The following is a 22948-nucleotide window of genomic DNA, read 5'->3' as shown; positions in this document are numbered from 1 at the left end:
ACTCCTCTTAAGTTGATAAACTAGAGCAATATTTATTTCCCTCAGAAATTACCATATTGTTTGATGGGAGGCACAGGAGAGGGTCTCCATTATTTTCATCCCCGAGTCCAAGGAAACCTTTACAAACTCTCTGGAAAAGCTGTACACTGAAACTGGTCAGGCATGGAACAAACTCTTCATTTTATCACTGAACACCAAATGTTCAACTCTTTCCTTAAACCTCCTTTACAGTATTTCCCAAGGAAAAAGTAGCAATGTTTGATTCATAAGAAGAAATCTATTTCTCAAAAGAATGCTCTCATAAGAAGCACCCCATAAGAAGGGTTCTGGAAATTAATTTCTTAAGGAGTTAAACTGTCAGACATTCACTGCCATTGTCTTTTATTGCACCATTTGCCCTGCAATGTGCCTGTACATGGCCCCTTAGATCCTAAAGAGACAGGGCAGTGTGGCCTAAAAGAGGCTGCACATCAGAATCACTGGGGGTACTTATCAAAACGCAGATTTTCTTGGGTTCAACCTCTAAAGAGTCTGTTTCAGTAGCCCTGAGATGGAGGCCTGGATCTTGTATTTTTGATAAATGCCAAGATGTTTCTAATACAGACTATTTATAAATAAATATTTTGGAATCACTGATTCTAAGCAGAATGTGTAACCCTTGAGAGGCATATATAATGTTCCAAAGAGACATGAACAAATATTAAAACTTTTATACTTACTTTTATTTCTTTCAATTTTTGAGTTGAATGATTTATAAGGTACAAATATATTGGTATGGGATTAAGAGTATACAATTTATAAATAGATTTACATGTCCAAATACATATATGTGTGTATATGGAGGTACATATTCAAAAATACCTTTCAGATCAAAAATGTATATTGATCTTCTATAACAAGGGCCAGCAGATTTTTCTGTTAAGGCTGAGATAGTAAATATTTTAAGGTTCTCAGGTCATATACAATCTCTGTTGTGTATTTTTGTGTTTTTCTTTTACAACCTTTTAAAAATTTAATAGCTGTCAGTTACAGAAGATTGCATATTGTATGATCCATTTATTTAAAATGTCCAGAACGGGCAAATCTACAGAGACAGAAAGTACATTAGTTGTTGCCAAGGGTTGGAGGGGTTAGGACAGCTAACAGGTATGGGGTTTCTTTCTGGGGTGATGACAATGTTCTAAAATTGATTGTGATGATGGATGCACAACTCTGAATATACTAAAAACTATTTAATTTTACACTTAATGGGTGAATTGTATGGTATGTGAATTATATCTCAATAATGCTGTTATAAAAAATTTAACAACCATTCTTACCTCAGCGCTGCATCTGGCCCACAGGCCATAGTTGGCCAACCATTCACCTAGAGCAACAGTTCTCAAAGTGTGGTCTGAGAACCCCTAAGGGTGGCCCAAGACACTATGAGGCGAGCTGCAAAGTCAAAACTACTACCATAAAATACTATCACGTGATTTGTCTTTTTCAGTCTTATATTCTCGTATGTATACATTGGAGTTTTCCAGAGGCTATATGACATGTGATATCAAAATAGACCAAATGCACAGGTAGATGAGAATCCAACCAATCCTTCTTCCTGCCTGGAATAGGGGTATAACGCCCAAGATGCAGCAACCATCATAAGACCATGAGGAAGAGAGGCCAGGTAAAGGGTGGTTGAGAGGAAAACAGAAGAAGCTGCCACCCTTAATAGCATTGTGGGATTTCTAGTCTACCTTTTAGTCTAGCATTCCATTTCTGGTCTACCTTCTCTAAACTGCCTACTACATGAAAAAAATAAACTTATTTAAACTGTTTTCCAGGATTCTATAACTTGTAGCAGAATAAAATGCTTTATGTATACAGCATCACATCTCTCCAAAAATCAAGTATAGAACACAATCTAGTCTTAGCTAGCTTCAAGCAGGTTATTCACTGTAGAGGGCAAGCCTCATTGTGAAATAGCAAATAGGTCAAATCAACTGTTCTCCCCTTATTTGCAAGCTTTCACTTCTTGGAACTTCTGAATGCTATGTTTGATCTGTGTGGATGCCCATCGCCTCATCTTCCAAAGTTCAAAACTTCCATTCTTCAAGGCCAACGAAACTAACAAGTCACTTCATCAAAAATATGTCTTCCTTTATTTCCCAAAGAACTATCCACTATTCTTATCTCCCATATCTGTGCCTCAAATGGCACTTAACACTTTCTATTTTATGTTTTATTTATTTCTCTGTCTTAAAATTCCACTAAACTATCTGCTTCACTTCTCTACCTCCGTCATACTTACCACAGGACTTTGCACTAAATAAAAGCTCAAATTTGTCAGTTATATCAATATTACTACCCATGATCAAGTTCTTTAGGAAACAGAAAACACCATAGGATAGAGCAAAAGAGTATTCAAAAATCCCCCCTCCAGGAGTAATCTCATGTCTTAGGCCAATTTGTCCTAATGGAGTGTCTCACAGACTTCAATTTATTGTGCTGTTAAGAGTTTAGAGACAGTGCTCGCCTTTCACCCAACTTTAATTTAATAATATAAGTACTTGTGTACCTAATGAAAATCAACTCAACTCTTGACCTCCTTTTAAAGTCAATGAAGGAAATCAGAGAGACTTAATTAAATGGTGAAATAAAGCCCTTTTAAGGAGGATTTATGACCCTTCTGTGTAAAGTACTTAAGATAACAAGGTGTTGATAAATTAGGTTTTGGCTGGATAAAGATGTAAATATATCAATGTAACAGATTATGAAGTTGTCTTTTATAAATGCACATCCCAGGAATTAACTAGTTTATTGATTCTTGAATATGTTCGCTAACAGGAAACAAGATCATTGCTTTTCAGTGCCTCATTGCTAAAGGTCAGGTTGGTCAGTTATTGGTACTAGAAATCAAAGCTAGGTCCAGCATGGGAAGGTCAGTCTCAGGGACCCCTTAGTATTTCTACAGTTCTAGGTTTTAGCTGTCCATAGTAGGCATACAGATATTCCTGCGTTATCCACTATGGTATTTGTCTATTCCAAATAGGCAGGGCTCCAGGCAAAACGCCAAGAGTTTTACACAATAGAATCATATATGCTGATTAATGATAATCCTTTTCCTATAAATGGCAGGAAGTAAATATAGTATATACTGACAGTAAGCAGTTATCCTCATGAAGAGCACTTAATAGGGAAATAAACTGTAAGAAAGGTAAAAAAAAGTTGCTTTATGAAAAGACTTTACAGCCTTTGGTATGCTGATACATCCCGTGAAAGTCGCAAGGTAAGCAGTGTTCCCCAAAATTAATACAGCTGCAGATCATTTTATGCATCTTGAGCCATAAAATAGAGTTTCAGAAGTAAGGTTTAAAATAAATACTCACGAGATGCCTCATTTTCTACTTGTGTTCTACCTGGAATTATTTTCTGGAGGCAAAAAGACACTGAGGTAAAAAAATGAACTTGTGAGATAAAAGGAAAGAACCCCTCAGTGGCATCATGAACATCGACAACATTTCTCTAATAAAAGGTACGTCCACTTACAGAGCTGGGGAAATGGTTTAATCAAACTGGTTACCAACACCTAAAAAGCCTGGAGCTCTCATATTAATTGACTGTGCCACTCCCAATCCATTGCAGTACACACCTTCTGAGCACTGTTTTTTTGTAAAAAGAAAGAAGAGAAGGTAGGAGAGAGATGAAAATCCTAGTAGAGATTTACAAATGGTCCAAAAGGTAGGCAAACCAGATTAATTTCCTACTTTGTGGAATCAGTCAAAAAGCTACTTTATGGGGATGGCCCTGTGGCCGAGTGGTTAAGTTCACACACTCCGCTTCGGAAGCCCAGGGTTTCGCCAGTTTGGATCCTGGGCACAGACATGGCACCGCTCATCAGGCCACGGTGAGGCAGCGTCCCACATGCCACAACTAGAAGGACCCACAACTAAAATATACCACTATGTACCAGGGAGATTTGAGGAGGAAAACAGCTATGTTATGTTGCAGTGACAACAGCCCTCAAATAAAACATTTCCACTGAAATATGCTCCTTCACACTGCAAGCCCCTCACAAGTCAGTACACCACAGCAGTTCTGCTCATCCTAGACTCTCAGGGACAAAGAGGCTGCATCCTGACACATGCTTCCATAACAATGGGGGCAGGGGGTAGCAAAGGAAACTGGCTTTAGGAAAGTCAGAGATCAAAGGACAGAAAGGTTGGATCCTACCTTGCGCCCAGAACAAGAAAACTGAACATCTGTTACAGTGTCATTGTTTAACTACATTTTTAAGAAATTTCTACAAATTAAGTTGTGATGTGACAGAATGCCTGGATTTCCTGAACAGAAGAACCTGGTTGTCTTGGGATTTGGTTCTGCTGCTCTCTTGTGTTTACAAACACTAACGTTGGTCTTCCCTTAGCACTAAGATCTAAAAGTTGCTAACTTGCACATTATTTCTAAAGTACCCAACATGAAGTCAGAAATATAAGGAGTAAAGGAAGACAGGAGAGCAGGGGAAAGACAGAAGCGGGAAGAAAGTGGCAGAAAAAAAGCTACCATAAGCACTGGTTTACAAAAATAAATGTTTTAACCACTCCTTGCCACAATATATCTGTACTTTACCTGCCATACTTTAAAAATTAACCTTGAACCTTGAAATAAAGGGTGCGGGAAACTGGCTCACCAAAGAACCCCTTATAAATTAAAGCCTGAAGTTGGGCTCAGCCACTTTTCATTGTAGCTCAACCCCTTCCCGCCCCCACCTCCTGACACAATGCTGTTTCTGTCCCCATTCCTGCATCAGCTGCGCAGCACAGCGCACACATGTTGAAAAGCAGCTGTTTGCTGACAGGCTGTGAGCTGGGAAGCTAAAGCTTAGTGAAGTGGTTAACCCATATCCCTTCCCCACTGATAAAGTGCTTTGATAAGCAAGCTACACTGGCAAAAGCTAGAAAGACGGCCAGAACAGCCACTCTCAGGAATGAATGCAGGCTTGTTTGGTGGATGCTTCATGCTTTCACGCCCTCAGCATTTACTCATGGTCCCCAACTCCACTAAGCCAGTATGCTGCAGTGTTCTTTCAGCTTGCAGCAAGACCAAGTCTTCGAGATATCAGAGCAATATCCTGTTTATATGGGGAAAACTAATATTTTTTAAAAAGCTGCAAGGAATCAGCTCTTAATATAGCTTTTTCTCAAAAGTAATCTTCCTAATTCAAACTCTACCAGAAGCAGAGCATTAAAGAAAACACTCCCACAGAAATATGCTCATTGGATCAATGACTGCTCAGTAACACATGGACATCAATTTCTCTCCAACTTTTATTAACAAAATGAAATTTGAAGTTAAAAAATATGATTAATTTTGGGTTTCAACTACTAAGTACCTCTGGACACAGAGTTGCTAATTAAACACAAAGGACATGAAGACATGATTCCACACTAACCTTAATGAATACTTTCCTTCAAGAAGAAGCCCCTCATTTAAATTTGAAGACTGGAGGGCTTAAATTCCATTCACATACTTTCTCTGAGTCAAATGGTTCCTTACCACCTGAATAAGAGGACACGGTAGATCACATTATCACTCTCCAGAGAGAAGGAGAAAAATAAGTGGATGACAGCAAGGTCTGACCACCATGTCCACAAGAAGGATTAAATCAAAAGCTTGATAGTGATGCTAGTCTAACGAGAACATTTATCAAGATTAATTAGTATATAGTCATGTGCATATGGTCCATTTGACTGAAACCCTACTAAGTAAATATAATTTTATAAGTATGCTACTTAAAGACAGAATCAGTGACTGTAGGAAAATAGAGACTGGTTACTATTCAGAATACATATTAGGAAACAATTACATGATCTATTTAACCTACCTGGTATCAGAAAGGATTGCTCTTTAATGGCAAACATGTTAATAATATTATCTTTGTAGTCATTCTTCATATGTTCTTTACTACCAGAGATGTACATTAACTTTTTCCTTTTTTTGCAGGAGAAGATTCGCCCTGCACTAACATCTGTTGACAATCTTCCTCCTTTTCCTTCCTTCCCCCTCCCCACCCAAACTCCCAGTACATAGTTGCATATAGTTATAAGTTCTTCTAGTTCTTCTCTGTGAGCTACTGCAACAGCATGCCAACTCACAGAGGAGTGGTGTAGTTCCATACCTGGGAAGTGAACCCGGGCTGCCGAAGTGGAGCGCGCCAAACTTTAACTGCTAGGGCTGGCTCTGCACATTAGTTTTTAAAGTAAAACATACCAGTTTATAAGAGCTGTGGAGGACTCCATGAGGTGGAATCAAAGGTGATAAAAGGTAACTTGCAGAATGCTGGCTCTCTGGATCCAAGGTGGAAAGCTGACAAATACTCAAAAGGATATTGGACTAGGTACAAATGCACCTACACTGATAGAAGAAAATGCACATATACATGTGTGTCTGTATAAACAGAATTTCTAATAACTGCAAAGCCTGCTATAAAGGGTATAAGAAAATAAAGAAATAAATGCCTAAAAGAGTGCTACGATATGTGGGCTAAAAAAAAGTAGTGAATAAAAAATGAAATACAAAAGAATAAAACTATTTCAGTTGCCTGAAGAGTATGATGCATCAGGTAAAAGACCACAAGTAACAATAACAACATGTCTGATGTTTATCTCAAGCCAATCAATTAAGCTATTTTGCCTGGGACATTTTTACAGAGCCATTTTGACACAAAGGTCATTTTGACTGGGCTTAAAGAAAACAAATCACTGAACTTCCAAGTTTTTAAACATTATCCACTAACGTGCTACAGACAGTTAGTTGATCCCACACCTGATTGTCACCTTCCGATCCTTGGGCCTGAAAGAGAGGCAGGGTGCAGGAAGACGTGGGGGTCAGGAGTACAAGTAGGGCTCAGGGGTATCTGTTGAACATATTGCTTAACAAATGTTTTTAAACATCAATTTTACATCTTATTAAGACTTTGTAAAAATATATAGACTTACAAACTATTACAGAAGTTCAGGTAAGAAGGGCAGAAATTATGCTACAGCTAGCAGTGTGGAGAGTGAAGACAATGAAAGTAAAGAATACATTTAAAAAAAAAAGTGTCCAAAAGCAGAGGTGATAGTGTCACCCCTAAATGTGATCACTTGTCCACACGGCACATCCACAAACACTGCAGGTATAATGTTCTATCCCACCCAACCAAATCATTAAAATGTGGGTAAAATACCTTGATCAAGTAGTGAGATCTTCTTCTGAAGGACATAATATGAGACAATAGTGGGAAATCACGATAGAATGACTTTGAATTTTAGAAAAGGTAGTAACAAAAAAATCAAAAAAGGTAATTTGTTTGAATGCCACATGCGCTTATATTTATGAGTGTTCCCATATGTTCCAGTTAACTTAACAATCATTACCCTGATTAGTAAACACTTTAAAGTATTCGCCAGTCAGGAAAAGATGTAAATATTAGAAACTACCCACAATGGCTAGGGAATCATCCTAGATGCCTTTCTCCCTGTTAATGCCCAACAGCTGACCCGTCCTCAGTCCTCCCTGTTATACATTTCCAATCTCTCCACTCTCTCCTCCCTACCCTACCTAATCTGAGTACTTGCCCTCCTCCCCAAACCATCCTCCACATGGTAGGCAGTTACCTTTACAAGACGTACACCTCTTCTCTACAGCTTACAGCATGAGAATTACATGGGAAATTTATTCCAAAACAGATTTATGGGACTTGTCCATTGAGATTCTAACTGAAAAAGTCCATCTTAGAATAAGGGAATCTGAATTTTGAATATGAATCCCAGATGAGCCCGAAGCAGGTAGTCTTCAGAACCTATTCTCAGAAGTGCTGGTCTATGAGATTCAAATCCCTCGTCATTTTCAAAACAACTCATAAACATTGGAAATTTCACATTTTAAAAAGACCCAGAGGTAACAAAGCCTGCTGATGATTTTAATTAGTTGCCCTTTTTTTGGAGTATTTTCCATACATTAAGACAGTATACAAATGAATGTAACACACACACACACGCGCAAAATAAAACATTTAGATCACAGTCATCTTTCACTTTGCTAAATCGTTCACTCATACAGCACTTTCTCTAAGTTCCCTTGCTTCACTAAAGTACTAATAAAGATAGCATTATGGCTAGGACAGACTGTTTGGAGTTCTCTGTACTCTGATCAAGTCTCCTGGGTCACAAAGAGCGACCTGAAGACAAAGGGGTTATTGCAGCGAGCACTAATTTACTGCCATCACTCGACACATTAGTCCATGGCGGCACAGAGAACTCAGCCCACATGGACAGCTGTCCTCCTCTGTACCTAGCTTACCTGGTTTCACAAGTCAGACCTTCTGTCTGATGTCCAAAAATCCTTTAAGTGCATAAGAATCATCTATTCATTAAAGTCTTATAAAACCATCCAGGAAAAGAGCCTTTTGGGGCTTTATGTATATACTTGTGTGTGTGTGCATGTAGTATTAACCATTGTTACTAGATCTTCTGTTAGCAGTCTACTTAGATTTTCTCAAATCAATTTTAATAATTTATATAATTTATAGTTCCTTGAAATTCATTCATGAATTTTCCCATATCTACTATCATATTACATGTAATCACGTACTCATTTTCTCACACATTTTTCATACTTGCTGGAGTAGAGTGGTAAAGAAATACAGGTAGTGATTGCAACACTAAAAGTATCCCCCAAATCTATCATGTTCCTTACATTAAATGGTGGTTTGAGGAATTAGTTTCACATTCAAGCAAAAATATTTTTCTACTTGTGTATACTCAGGAGTATGTGCAGCACATAAGCATGCCCGCATGCATATAGGAATTACTAGAAACTCTGACTATATTGAGTAGAAATTTCACTTTTTAGTTATGCTTGGATAAATTCCAGGTATTAAAACATCAGAAGCAGCCTGAATATATACTAAAACCAATACCCAATTCACACCCTAGATTATAGATTTACTGTAATGGACATCTGACATAATCCACTAGAACACAAATCTGGCAATTTTCCTTAGATGTTCTCGCATAGTTTGAGTTGTATTAAAATTTGAGCAAAAGACTCTTGTAGTATCCATGTAAACCCAAACAACTAATCTACCTTTACAAAACAATGAAGAGGGGTGGGGCATGATTACTGGGGTCTCAGCAAGATCTTTGCCTTTGTAAAGCAAATTTAGCATGGAATTCCTCCAAAAGAGCAAGTTGCCAGGCATCAGTTTTTTAAACTCAATTATATCCAAGCCATTCACATATTTTTAAGAATAAAATCACATAAAGTAAGATAATACAAACTCAATATTTTTAAGATGCATTGTCACCCTATAAAGAATATCCCAACAAGTAAACTACATCTATTTTTAGAAAACTAGGCATCAAAGTTTGATAACTGGACTTCTATTCCAGATACTTTTAGATAAAGCTGTATCAATGTTTCCTAGATGCTTACACGATTGTGTTTACACTAACAACACTAAAATTGTAGAGTACAAAAACTATTAAACTAGTATCCAAGAAGTCAATGACTATTCTTCAGGTTTACCCATTCTCACTTATACTAACATAACCAACAGTCAAGAATTAATTTAAATTGCAAAGACGAAACTACTAATCTGGTAAGCTTTTTATGTCCTGTATAGGAAAACTCGCCCTACCTTATTCTACTATATGATGCTCTAGAGGATTACTTACTTTGCCTTTCATGTTCGGATCTATAATCCACCTACAATTGTTGTATATGGTGTAAGGTGTTTTCCATATGGCCAGGCAATTGACACACCATTTGCAAAAAGATGCCTCTTTCCCTATGGCACTGCACAAATTCCTTAATACTCTGCTCCAACGGTCTATTTGTTACTCTCAGGCCAATGATTCAGTGTTTTAATTAATGTGACTTAAAATAAATCTTAATAACCAATTGAGCAATTCCTCCTACTAAGCTGTTTTCTCTCAAGAGTGTGAGCTATTCTTGTGCCTTTGCATTTTCATATAAATTTTAGAATCAACTTATCAATTTACACTCAGACACACATCTGCTGGGATTGACTATAAATCTACAGATGAATTAGGGGAGAATCTACATGTTAATGATACCGCATCTTCATATCTAGGGTAGGAAGTATGGTATTAGCTCCTCTTGTTTAGGCCTTTTGTAATTTCCTCTCAATAGAATTTTTTCCTGTTGTGATGTTGCATATTTTTTATTACATTTACTTGATATTTTTCTGCTTTCATAAACAGTATCTTTTAATATTCCATTTTCTGTTTGTTGCTGGTGTATAGAAATACAGCTGATTTTATTTACTGTATTGACTTTATATCCAGAAACATCTGTTATGGACTAAATGTCTCTGACCCTCAAATTCATATGTTGAAGCCTTAACCCTCAATATGATGATATTTGGAGGTGGAGCCTTTAGGAGGTAATTAGCGCTAGATGAGGTCATGACAGGTCCTCATGTGGGGTCCTCATGATGTGATTAGTGCCCTTATAAGAGACACCACGGTGCTTGCTTTCTCTGTCTCCCTGCTACATAAGGAACACAGCAAGAAGGCAGCTATCTGCAGGCCAGAAAAGAGCTCTCACCAGGAACTGAATCTGCCCTGATCTTAGACTTCCCAGCCTCCAGAACTATGAGAAAACAAGTTTCCGTTGTTTAAAAACACCGCCCAGGCTATAGTATTTTGTTAAGGCAATGCAAGCTGAATACAACAGATTTTGGTACTGAGAGTGGAGCGCTGCTCTAACAAATATCTAAAAATGTGGAAGTGGCTTTTTAACTGGGTAATAGATAGGGGCTGGAAAAGTTCTGAAGTGGATGCCAGAAATATGGACATTAAGGATGTATCTGGTAAGGTCTCAGACGGAAATGAGAATCATGTTACTAGAAATTGGAGGAACGATGACCCTTGTTATAAAGCAGCAAAGAACTTGAACAAAAAGCGTTCTAGTGAGGTAGAATTTGTTAGCGGTGAAACTGAATATTTAGCTGAGTGAATTTCTAAGCAAAGTGTGGAAGGAGCCAACACTGTTCCTCCTGACTGCCTATAATAAAATGCAAGAAGAGAGAGATGAATTGAAGAAATTGTTAAGCAAAAAGAAACCAGAACCTGAAGACTTGGAAAATTCTCAGCCTATCCATAATCAGACAGTATGTTCTGAAGAGCTGGACTATCACTCTATAAAGAGTTTATGAGATTATAGGAGCAGAAATACTGCCAGTTTGAACTGAAGGGGAGGGAGAGGAGACAAAACAAAGGAAGGCTGTAGGACATCCTGGATTTGACAGGATGGGATGATAGAGCTATTCAGTGGTGAACGTGTACTATTCTTCAAGAAGGAGGAAAAATGACACCAAAGGAGATTCAGAGATCATCACGACTACCACGTTGGTTTCAACAAGCCAGGTGGCCTCTGCAGAGTTGTGAGGGTGGAGTCACCCAGAGCCTTGTGGGCAGGAACCCAGCCTAGCAGAGCTGTGAGGGCAAGACTCCCTCCTAGAGCCCTGGGGTTGATGCTGCTGCCCCAGTGGACCTGGAAGGCAGAGTACCAAACCAAAGGGAATTATTCTTGAGCCTTAAGATCTAATGGAATTTGCCTTGCTAGGGTTTTGGACTTACTTGGGGCCCATCCCCTTTTTCCTCCTTTCAATTTCTCCCTTTTGTAACTGGAACATCTATACTATGCCTCTCCCACCATTGTATTTTGGAAGCACAAAGCTTGTCTTGTTTCACAGGTTCACAGCTGAAGAGGAATTTTGCCACAGGATGAATCATACTTCAAGTCTTATTCATACTTGATTTAGATGATATTTAGATGAGACTTTGGACTTCAGAGTTGATGCTGAAATAAATTAAGACTTTTAGGGCAGTTAGGACGGAATGAATATATTTTGCATGCAAGATGGGCATGAATTTGCGGGATCAGGGATGGAAAGTTATAGACTGAATGTTGACATCCTCCCAAAATTCCTATGTTGAAGCCCTCCTCCAAGGTGATGGTATTTGGAGATGAAGGCTTTGGGAGGTAATTAGGGATAGATGATGTCATGAGAATGGGAGCCTCATGATGAAATTATTCCCCATTATAAGAAGAGATGCCACAAAGCTTGCTCGCTCTCTCCCTCCACCATGTGAGGACACAGTGAGAAGTCAGCCATCTAATAAGCCAGAAGAACTCTCACCAGAAACTGAAAATGCTGGCAGCTTGATATTCGATTTCAGAAATTTGAGAAAATAAATTTCTGTTTTCTAAGCCACCCAGTCTATGGTATTTTGTTATGAGAGGCTGAGCTAAGTCAATTCCTAAAATTACTTATTAATTCCAATAATTTATCTATAGATTCTTCCGGATTTTCCTTTGTCCACAACCACATTTCATCTGCAAATAATAAGGGAGACAACTTCTTTTCCAAACTTACGTTTGAACTGTTTGTTTTCTTCTTTACTTATTTGCTTAACTGCACTAGAAATGTCCTCTATTACATGACAAATAGACATAGTTTTAACGGGCAGCCTTGTCTCATTTCCTGTATTAGAACGATGTTCATAATTATGTTCTTTGTACACTTTTTTTAGCTACACTGTGCTAGGCAAACTAATGGCCCCCCCAACGATGTCCATGTCCTAGGAACCTGTGAGTATGTTTTACCTTATAGCAAAAGGGTTTTTGCACGTGTGATTAAGTTAAGGCTCTTGGAATGGTAAGTGTCCTGGACTAACATGGGGGCCTAACACAATCAATAGAGCCCTTTTAAGGGAAAGAGGGAGGTAGGAAAGTCAGAGTCAGAGAAGGAGATATGACAACAGAAGCAGAGGGTGGAGTGATGCAGGGCCACAAGCCAAGATACAGGCAGTCTCTAGAAGCTGGAAAGCAGGAAACAAATCCTCCCCTGGTGCATCCAGAAGAAACAGAGTCTGCTGACCCATTCTGGGCTCCTGACCTTCAGAACCATGAGATAACATGCTTATGTTGTTGTAAGCCATTAAGTTTGCGGTAATTTGTTACAGCAGCAATAGGAAACTAATACATACACTATAGCAGATTTTAAAAGTTCTGTTATTATCAAATAATTCTCTGCTTCTGGTAAAAAAAAAATATACAATTTTCTCCTTTATTTAAATAATGTGGTGAAATATAGTGATCATTTTAAAATGTTCGTGTTCCTGGAAAAAGCTCATTGGCTAACGATGTACAATCCTTATTACCGACTGCCAGCTTTGGCTTCCAGTTGTCTTGTTTACAAACTTTTGTATGGAAGTTCACGGTGAGACAGGTCTGTAATGTCCCTTTCTCTTAAGATTCTTGTTAACTTATGCTATCGAAGTTACACTCCTTCCTAAAGTGAACTGGGGAGCAGAACCTCTTTTCTACTCCCTGGAAGAGTATGCATGAGACTGACACTACACAGCTTGACCTAAGTATACGTCAAACCCCAGGAGAGAGGACTTACCTCAAGTAAGTCAATCAAGTTCTTCAGTTCTCCCGTGTTTATATATATTTTTGTCTGCTTCTAGCAGTTATAAGGAAAGTGGGCTAAAACCTCCTGCTATGGCTGTCACATATCTACCTGCCTTCAGTTCAGTTAGCTTCTGCCTTACATAGTTTGATACTAGGTGACTAAGCACAGACAAATTTAGAATTATTCTCTCTTCCTGGGAACTAAACCTTTATCATGATAAAGTTAGTATATCTGTAGCAGTGCTTTTTGCCTTAAAGTTTCCTTTTTTTCTGATATTGAGAAAGACTTCCCAAAGAAGTTATATCTAAGTTGGCAGTTAAAGGATGAAAAGAAATATGTTAGTTATAGGGGAAAAAAACTCCAGATAGCAATGAGAAGGTCCTAGAAGCAAAGGAGAATACGGCTCTTTCAAGGAACTGCAGAATCTTTGGTATCTAAAATTTGTTTGTAAGAACAATAGTCTCCACCCTACACGCCTTCCATGCTGGCAGCCAGGGTCCTAATTTTGTTCTGGCATTCATTCTGGTGTGTGTTCAGAAAATGTATGGTCTAGCCTGAGAAAGTAAATCATGATTGCTGCAAGCCAATTATGATGATTCTACTTCCCTGGTCAACGAGACATGAGGAAACACCAGGAAAAGGTTTTCGCCTCTAATAATACATTCATAGAAGAAAATCTGGATGTCTGGAGCTATAGCAACCATTTTGTGATAATGAGGGAACTAGCCCTAGAACCAAGCTAATATGATAAAGTCTGTCAGGCCAAAAAGATGGAAGGGACCTCTGTCCATGGTGACACTGCTGACCTGGCCCTGTGCCCAGACTTCCTGTTATCCAAGTTTATACTCTTTTCATTGTTTAGGGGACTTTCAGTTGGGTTTTCTGCTCCTTGCAGCTGATGCATACTGTTATACCACATCTTGATTTTTTTACCTCCAGTTTTAAATGACAAGAGATTGCTAAATAACAGTTAATTTCCAAAATTAAATAATCTTTGCAAGAAAATACATTGTTTAACTTTTTCCCAAAACAACAACATACATATATATTTTATGACAGTCCAAATTATTAAGAAATTTAATTTTAAAAATATTATCATAGGATCTGGCCCCATGGTTTAGTAGTTAAAGTTTGGCAGGCTCTGCTTCAGCAGCCCAGGTTGATCCTGGGCCTGGACCTAAACCACTCATTAACCATGCTGTGCTGGCAACCCACATATAAAGTAGAGGAAGAAGGGCACAGGTGTTAGTTCAGGGCCAATCCTCCTCAGCAAAAAAAAATAATAATTATATATATATATATATATATATATATTACCATTCTATAATCCCTAAAAATTAATGGTCTTATAGGGATTCTTTTTGAAAATAAAGTCTCCATGTCTGGTCATGATAATGTGGAAACATAAAGAATTAAGAAATAATATATAAAAATCAATATAATTAAACCCCAGGAACACAAACACACATACACACACAATGTAGGCTAACACGAGGCATTTCATAAGAGTTAGGACCCTTATGGGCTTTTCTGTGATTTTTTACAAATTAGCACGTACAAAACAAATTTAAATTTTTAAATTTTTCATGATAATTTTCCACATCGTCACTTATACCTATTAACTTTTCATTGTTACCTATCAAATATTTGTTTCATAATAGCTCAAATTTGAGAAAATTACAGAAGAGCAAAAGATACATTTCTAATCCAATAATGTACTTAGAGTAAAATTTCACAGCACATAATTTTGAGAAATAAGAGATTAAATACATTAAGAAAATGTATTTTTTCAGATTCAATATGATCAAGCTAAAAATCTTGATTTTTGTAACTATAATCACAGAATAACTCAAAATAAAATATGTCTATTGATAAATATGTGCTGCTAATTAGGTTAACTTTGTGTAAATCAAATAAATAGTGGGGCAATAATTAAGGCAAATTAATCAGAGTTCACTTTTCCAACAATTAGATATACAATTTACACAAAAGTGAATTACTCATAAATGTGCCTCCTCCATGGAATTACTTGAATAATCAAAGCTTTTATACTTGATTTGTGAAGGCTGGTAACTTATCATTTATTAGTAAATGAAATGTTTCCATATATTAATGAAAACATTTTAATTTCTACAAGAAACACATCAAATGTGCTCATTCATTCAGAATTCAGAAAAATTGTACTCATGAAAGACACCAAAGGGTCAAGAGTACATTCAGTTCTCAAGGAAATGAAACAAGAGCTGTGAGCTTCCATTCTAGTGTGATGAGTAGCAGAATTTCATTGTTCTTTCAACACAAAATGTAACCTTTACACATGTCTCCATCACGAGAAAGATTGGCAAGTATCAAAAAGTAAGCAGCCCGGAAGAATTCTCTTCCAAAGGAAGAAAAAAATGCCTATTTTTTGAACCGCCTGCAGATAATGGACAAGACAACCACCGACATCATCAATAAAACAAAATAGAAACAAAAAACAATTGCTTAACGTATTTGAGAATATCCAAAAGCAGGGAGATTTTGTGGGAGAGCTGACACTTGAAATAAAATTAAAAGAATGACTCTAAGTGAATTTCCTATTTTTCATGAATCTTAGCTGGAGGGCAGGCTCTTATTTGCACCATGCAGAGGCAGCAAAACCTCCCACAGAAAACCCACTGTCTTATTGGCTTGCAGAACCAAAGGACAGAGTTTAGGGCAACCACAGCTATTGGAAATGAGTTCAGCGGGGACGGGGACTCCCAGGAAAGACAGAGACAGAGAAGACAACAAACAACTCTAGGCATAAACTCTGCCCAAATCTCTGGCTGACCTGTAAACCAGGATAAGAAATGAACTGTGATTCAAGCTACTGCCCAAAGACAGTGTTTGCAGTTTGAGTCATCCAAATTAATTTTTTGCAAAAACAAACAGTCAACACCTTGTTAAGAGGAATGCAACAGAATTCAGAAAGGAAAACCTGACCCATTCTCAAAAGATAAGATAATCAGGGGCTGGCCCCGTGGCCGAGTGGTTGAGTTCGCGTGCTCCGCTGCAGGCGGCCCAGTGTTTCGTTGGTTCGAATCCTGGGCGCGGACATGGCACTGCTCATCAAGCCATGCTGAGGCAGCATCCCACATGCCACAACTAGAAGGATCCACAACGAAGAATATACAACTATGTACCGGGGAGCTTTGGGGAGAAAAAGGAAAAAAAAAATTTTTTAAAATTTAAAAAAAAAAGATAATCAACAGATTGACCCTGAGATGATCCCAGATGCTGACATTAGCAGACAAGGATTTTCAAGCAGCTACCGTAACTTTGATAAAGGACATATAGGAAAATATGCTCATGACAAATGAAAAGAAATCTCAGCATAACAAATGAAGAGAAATTCATCAGAAAAATAGAATCTATGAAAAAAAAAAGGACCAAATAAAAATTCTAGAACTGAAAACCATCATATTGAAATGAAATGGGCTTCGTTAAGCCATGATGTCAGAGGAAAGAGTAGGTAAAGTGAAGGTGAAGCAAAAGAAACTATAGGATCGGGGCCGGCCTGGTGGCAAAGCGGTTAAGGGTGCACGTTCCACTTGGGTGGTCCGGGGTTCGCCGGTTCGGATCCCTGGGGCGGACATGGCACTGCTTGGCAAGCCATGCTCTGGTAGGCGTCCCACATATAAAGTAGAGGGAGATGGGCATGGATGTTAGCTCAGGGCCAGTCTTTCTCAGCAAAAAGAGGAGGATAGGCAGCGGACGTTAGCTCAGGGCTAATCTTCCTCAAAAAAAAAAAAAAAAAAAGAGACTATAAGATCTGAGGAATGGAGTGAAAAAGTACCAAATAAAATGAAAAGACCTTAATGACTTGTAGGACAATATTAAAACATCCCTGTAATTGGGTCCCAAGAGAGAAAGGAAAAAAAAGAATAGAGCAGAAGAAACAAATTTCCCCAGTAGCGTAAAAGTCATTAATTTACAGACTTAACAAAGCTTCAGCAAATACCAAGGAGGACAAATACAAAGAAAACCGCACATAGGTATGTCAGTCTAACTACTGAAACCCAATTATAAAAAGACACTTATCCAATTGTCACTTGGTTCACTGTTTATTATATGACACTCACAGTCTTCCTACATGCTGTCATGTCTGGGTATGATGACTCTCGTATTTGCACTGTCCAGAGTCTTGCACAGGATGTCAAATTATTTTCTCTATTTCTCAACCACCTCATCCCTCACCCTCACAGGTGAGTCATGTTAGGCTGTAGGGCTAAGCTGTTGATAAAGTGCGAACATTAACTTGGATTTTCCACCATTCATGTTTCTTGCCACATTACCTAAAAAGAACTAATCAGCTCTGAGGATTATGCACAGATCTGTAGATTAAACATGAGGATAGTAGATACAGCACAACGGTTTAATAGGCTGAGCTTTGAAGCAAAACATGTTTGATTCATAGTTTTGTGACTTCCTAGCTGCCTCAAAATCATCATCAAAAAAAAGACCTACTATTCATTAGTCTGTTATGAAGATTAAATGCTTAGCAGCACCATTCCTGGCACACTGTAAATGCTCAGTAATTGTCTGAAATTACAATCATCATCACAATTAAGTTTAAAGAAGAGACCAAGGTATTCCACTTTATTAAAACAAAACAAAAATTAGTGCATCTAATCATTTCCACTTCATAAAATAAATACACTCTTATTTTATGTGGCACACAGAAAGAAAGAATGTTCCCAAGTGAACCAGAACACTCTACTGCTCATGAATCACCTCCTGATTTCAGAGACGGTAACACATACATCTTAAAATCAATGAAATAAGGCACACATACGAATTTATTTAAACCTCACAAAGTCCTACAAGGTAAATACTATTATCCCCATTTTTCAGATGAAGAAACTAAGGTCCACAAAGTTGTCACTTGCCCAAAGTCACAGAGTTGTAAATGATGAGGCAAGATTCAAAGATGGGCAACCTGGCTTCAGAGTTATTGCTATTAGCCACTGTACATTAATGCCCCTGTTTTTCTTGGGTTCTGTGTTTAACTTTAAATGTTCCACAATACAACGGGGCTCAAATTTTGCACAGGCAGAACATCAGGATCTGACTGGTGAAAACAAGGGACATCCCATGTCACAAGAAGACACAACATGCATCTATTATTACAAAATTCCACACAAGAGACCAGTGGTTTTCAACTCTGGCTACCCATCAGAATCACTTCAGGGGCTTAAAAAGCCACAGATGCCAAGAAATAACTCTAGACTGACTGAGTCAGAATCTCCTGGGTTGGAGTACAGAGATCTGTACTACTTTTAATGCTCCAAAAGGGACTGCAGCCCCGTCAGCCTCGAGGACCAATCTACGTTATTTTTAATTATTTAATTTTTCTACCAGCATGCTCTCCATTACGCTTCCCACCAGTGATCTGCACCTAGGTAATAAAATATTGACTGTCTACCAACCAAAAGTATTCAGATATTAATATGATCTTAATCTAACCTCACTATATTTTTAAAATTAAAAATTTATTCCATGTGCATTTGGGACTGCCAAGAATGGGAATCTCTGATACTGCATAAATGCAGCATTACCACAGAACTTTTACTACATGTTGAGATGACAGAAATGCAGCAGTGCCTAGCATGATCAGGGAAATGAAACAAAGTTTTGAAGGAAAAGACATCAGTGTCTTTGTCAAACTTCCACCTCAAGCGGCAAATGCTAAAACTACCCACCGGGTAATGCCTTCCCAGGCTAGTGGCCTTGCTTCCTAAGGACATCATCCCTACCTCAACCACAGCACACAGCAAACTGCAGAGACCTGCTTCTGCTTGCACCTCCCCTACTGATCTCTGAGCCCCTCCAGGGGAGAGGTTTCTGTGACGGTATCTTTTCTATATAGGTCAGTGCCCAGACAAGAGTAGGAACTCAACAAGGAAGTGCTGAATGAATGAGTGAACAAATGAACACTCTTTTGCTCCCGTTCATACTTCATACTTATGTCAATTTTTTACATACATATATGTTTTATTATATATGTATTTTTAAATACAATTTAATCATGTCCCCACTTCCTTTTCCAGGCACATCTCTAGATACAAAACCTCATACACCTTAATCCCCAATAATGTTGAGTTACTCATGTCTATCTATATTACGCAGTTTTCCCAAGAAATCAACAATTCCACTAATACCTACTCTCAAAATTATATTCATCCTTTAAAACACAAATTAAACTACATCTCTTCCATTAAAACCTGCCTGATTCCCTCACAGAAAATACGTCACTTTAAGAATCTGCTATAGTCAAATTAAAGTTATCAGTGTGGGGAAAGATGAAAAAATAATTCATGGCATTCTGTTTATGTTTCATGGTGCTAACTAATGGATCAATATCAGAGTAAAGAAACACCATCCAGCAGAACTTACTGCAATACCAGAAATATTCTACATCATTGAGCTTCTGAACTAAACTTTTAATTTCATTTAACTTTAATTAATTAAAATTTAAATGTAAATAGCCACTGTAGCCACCATACCGGACAGTGAAGGTCCAGAGGTACGCTGGGGTATACCTCAGTACCCTAGCACTGGCGTTATCTTCAGCCTCAATCTAGTCAATCTTTATATTAAGCCCTCAGATCAAGTACATCAGTGACAGACAGCTAGAAAAAGAGATTAATAAGCTGGGTGGAATAATATGCCTAAAAAAGAGATCAAAACACTGGTACCAAGGTCTATATGTAGCACATTTAGACCAAGGGTGGAGATACCCCAGCTGCTGGGGAAGATGCATGAACAGGTCCCACCAACTGTACATTTTGAAAAATGAAACTTTATTAAATAAATTAAAAAAAATGAATATTAAAAGACTAAAACACCAAACCAAAAACAGAGTAAGAAAAAAAGCCTCGTGAGGATAGGATGATGATGGTATGGATTCACTGGTTTACTAGCAGGAAAATGAAAACAAAACGTTTTAATTAACTGAAGCTCACTATGTCAATAGTACGACACAGACTACCCAAAGAAGCTACCGTCATCATAAGTGTACATAGATAGAAGCAGTTTCCAAAACGAGGGAGGATGTCCACTCCACCCGTCCTCTCTAGGCTGGTGAGTTGCACCTGGTTTATGGATTAAGTTAGGGTACCACACCAAAAGCAACTGGAGCAGGTTTCATGCAGAGGGACCAGAATGGTATTGGCAGACTCAAAAAGATGCCTAGGGAAAGCTGTAAAAAAGGCCAGGAGGAATTAACTTGGAATAATAATAAAGCATAATAATTATTGTCATATCTGGAAAAAAGTCAAGTAGAAAAGAAATTTAATTTTTTCTTATTCCTGAGGTAAAAGTTAAAGGCAGGTAGATTTATCATGAGCATAGCAAGAGCTCTCAAATAACACTGTCTGAAGGTACGAGGAGTATCTCGAAAGATGGTGAGTCCCACAGCACCAAAGATATTCAAGAATATGTCCAACCCTACCACATTGAGCATCACTGTAAAGGGATTTGGACAGGGGAGAGGGTGTGGAGTAGAAGCATCAAAGTCTAAGCTTACAAGTCCAAGAAGAGATCAACACACTCAAAAGAACCTGGTTTGCACAACTGTCATATAAATCAAATGTGCACCTGGGAACAGAACCAGATCGAACCTTTGATCCACTGTGTCCACAAACACAGAGGCAGTCACATATTTTAAACCTATTTTAAAGGTTCTTAACTTCAGCTCAAACTGCTGGCAGTGATGTCCATTAAACATGTTCTTGTGTCCGGAGTTTATGAGAACAAGAGCTACATTTGAAATCACATAATTTATTAAAACTATTATTTTCTTTGAATTTGAGGCAGATTGAAAACGTGATCATTAAAATAAATATTATTAAATATTTCATAGTTTTATTTACAGAGTTCATTATCATTCCCTTTCTTAAGTGATGTTCTGAAAAATTATCCATTTATTTATGAAACCTTAAAAATGCACTACTGTTGGGGCTGGCCCAGTGGCGCAGCAGTTAAATTCACGTGGTCCACTTTGGCAGCTCGGGCTTCTCTGGTTTGGATCCTGGGTGCGGACCTACACACTGCTTATCAAGCTATGCTGTGGCAGGTGTCCCACATATAAAATAGAGAAGGATGGGCAGGGATGTTAGCTCAAGGCCAATCTTATTCAGCAAAAAAGAGGATTGGCAGTGGATGTTAGCTCAGGGCTAATCTTCCTCAAAAAAAAAAACAAAAAAAAAAACGCACTACTGTTCAAATCCTAAGGGAAAAAAATGTATTTCATCATTGAATACTTTTTAAGTTTATCAACCCCAAATATATAATACATAATTCTGATGGAACAAAGCTCAGAGGCATTACCCTGAAAAATCTGTAGAGTAAAAAATATGAATTTTTTTAAAAAATGGAAATAGAACTGCTCCATTCTCAGCACTGGTATTAGAGTCTAGCTTTTAAATTTTTAAAAATTTATAAAATAAGCTTTATAGTTGGAAATGACAATAAATAATTAAATCACATTTTCAAAATAAAACATACCATAAATATGAGCCTCCCTCATTTTCCACTAGACTATGTTCTCAATTTTCTAAACTGTTCTCTCCAGTCAATTAACCATAGAAGTGATTTTACTGACATAAACACCCTCATTTTACACATGAAAACTTAACTGAGTCACACAATCAGTCCCCCCAGCAAGGGTGGCACTTGGGCATCGGACTTCCCACATCCTATCACTCTCTAACTCTCAGGTCCTCAGCTGTCTGTCACAACTGCCTCGCTATGCTCACTCTCCATGAAAGCTAGGTAGGAGGCCTCCAGGATTATAATTTTTTCTCCTTAAATACCCAACAGGAAGAATATTTTAAATATTTTTATCCTATGTTCAGGTTCTTGATAAAGAGAGGTGAAAAATTAACAGCAAAACAAAATGAAGCCAGTTTCTAAGTTGTCTTGTTATATAAAAATTCTTCATCCATTCACTCAGAAAATATTCACTGAGCTGCTACAATGGACTTCCACCATCCTAGGCTCCATTCTAGTACAATCCATTTGAGAAGGTGCTACAGAGACAAAGTCTCTGCCTTCATGGATCTTATATTTTAGTGAGGGAAGAAAGACAATGAACAAAATAAATATGTCAAATATATAGAGTATGTTTGATAATGATAAGTGCTATGGAGAAAAAGAAAAGCAGAGAAGGGAGCTAGGTATGGGTAGACTGAGCATTAATCAGGAAACGGGAATATCTCACTGAGAAAGTGACATTTGAGAAAGACTCAAAAGAAGAAAAGAAGCCATAAAGGCATCTGGAAGCAGAAGGAACAGGAGGAGGAGCATGACTGGCATGTCCAGCGGGAGCAAGAAGGCCAGTGTGGCTGGCACTGAGGGCTGGAAGAGGAAGCAATAGGAAATGAGAGTGGAGCCAGGTCCTATAGAACCTTGTAGAATCCATCAACTGCTTGTACACTGCCTTCCCCATCTATTCAC

General features: G+C 38.0%; 1 protein-coding gene across 1 annotated transcript in view; it reads right to left on the bottom strand.

Annotated features, from left to right (window-relative positions):
* The window catches only part of GMDS (GDP-mannose 4,6-dehydratase), a 646070-nt gene that overhangs the window by 427149 nt on the left and 195973 nt on the right, over positions 1-22948 (bottom strand). The gene's annotated exons all lie outside the window — the stretch shown is intronic.

This window comes from Equus quagga, chromosome 15 (genome assembly GCF_021613505.1).
Source record: "Equus quagga isolate Etosha38 chromosome 15, UCLA_HA_Equagga_1.0, whole genome shotgun sequence".
NCBI lineage: Eukaryota > Metazoa > Chordata > Mammalia > Perissodactyla > Equidae > Equus > Equus quagga.
Note: the sequence above shows the minus strand (reverse complement) of the source record. Positions and strands in the feature narration are given on the sequence as shown.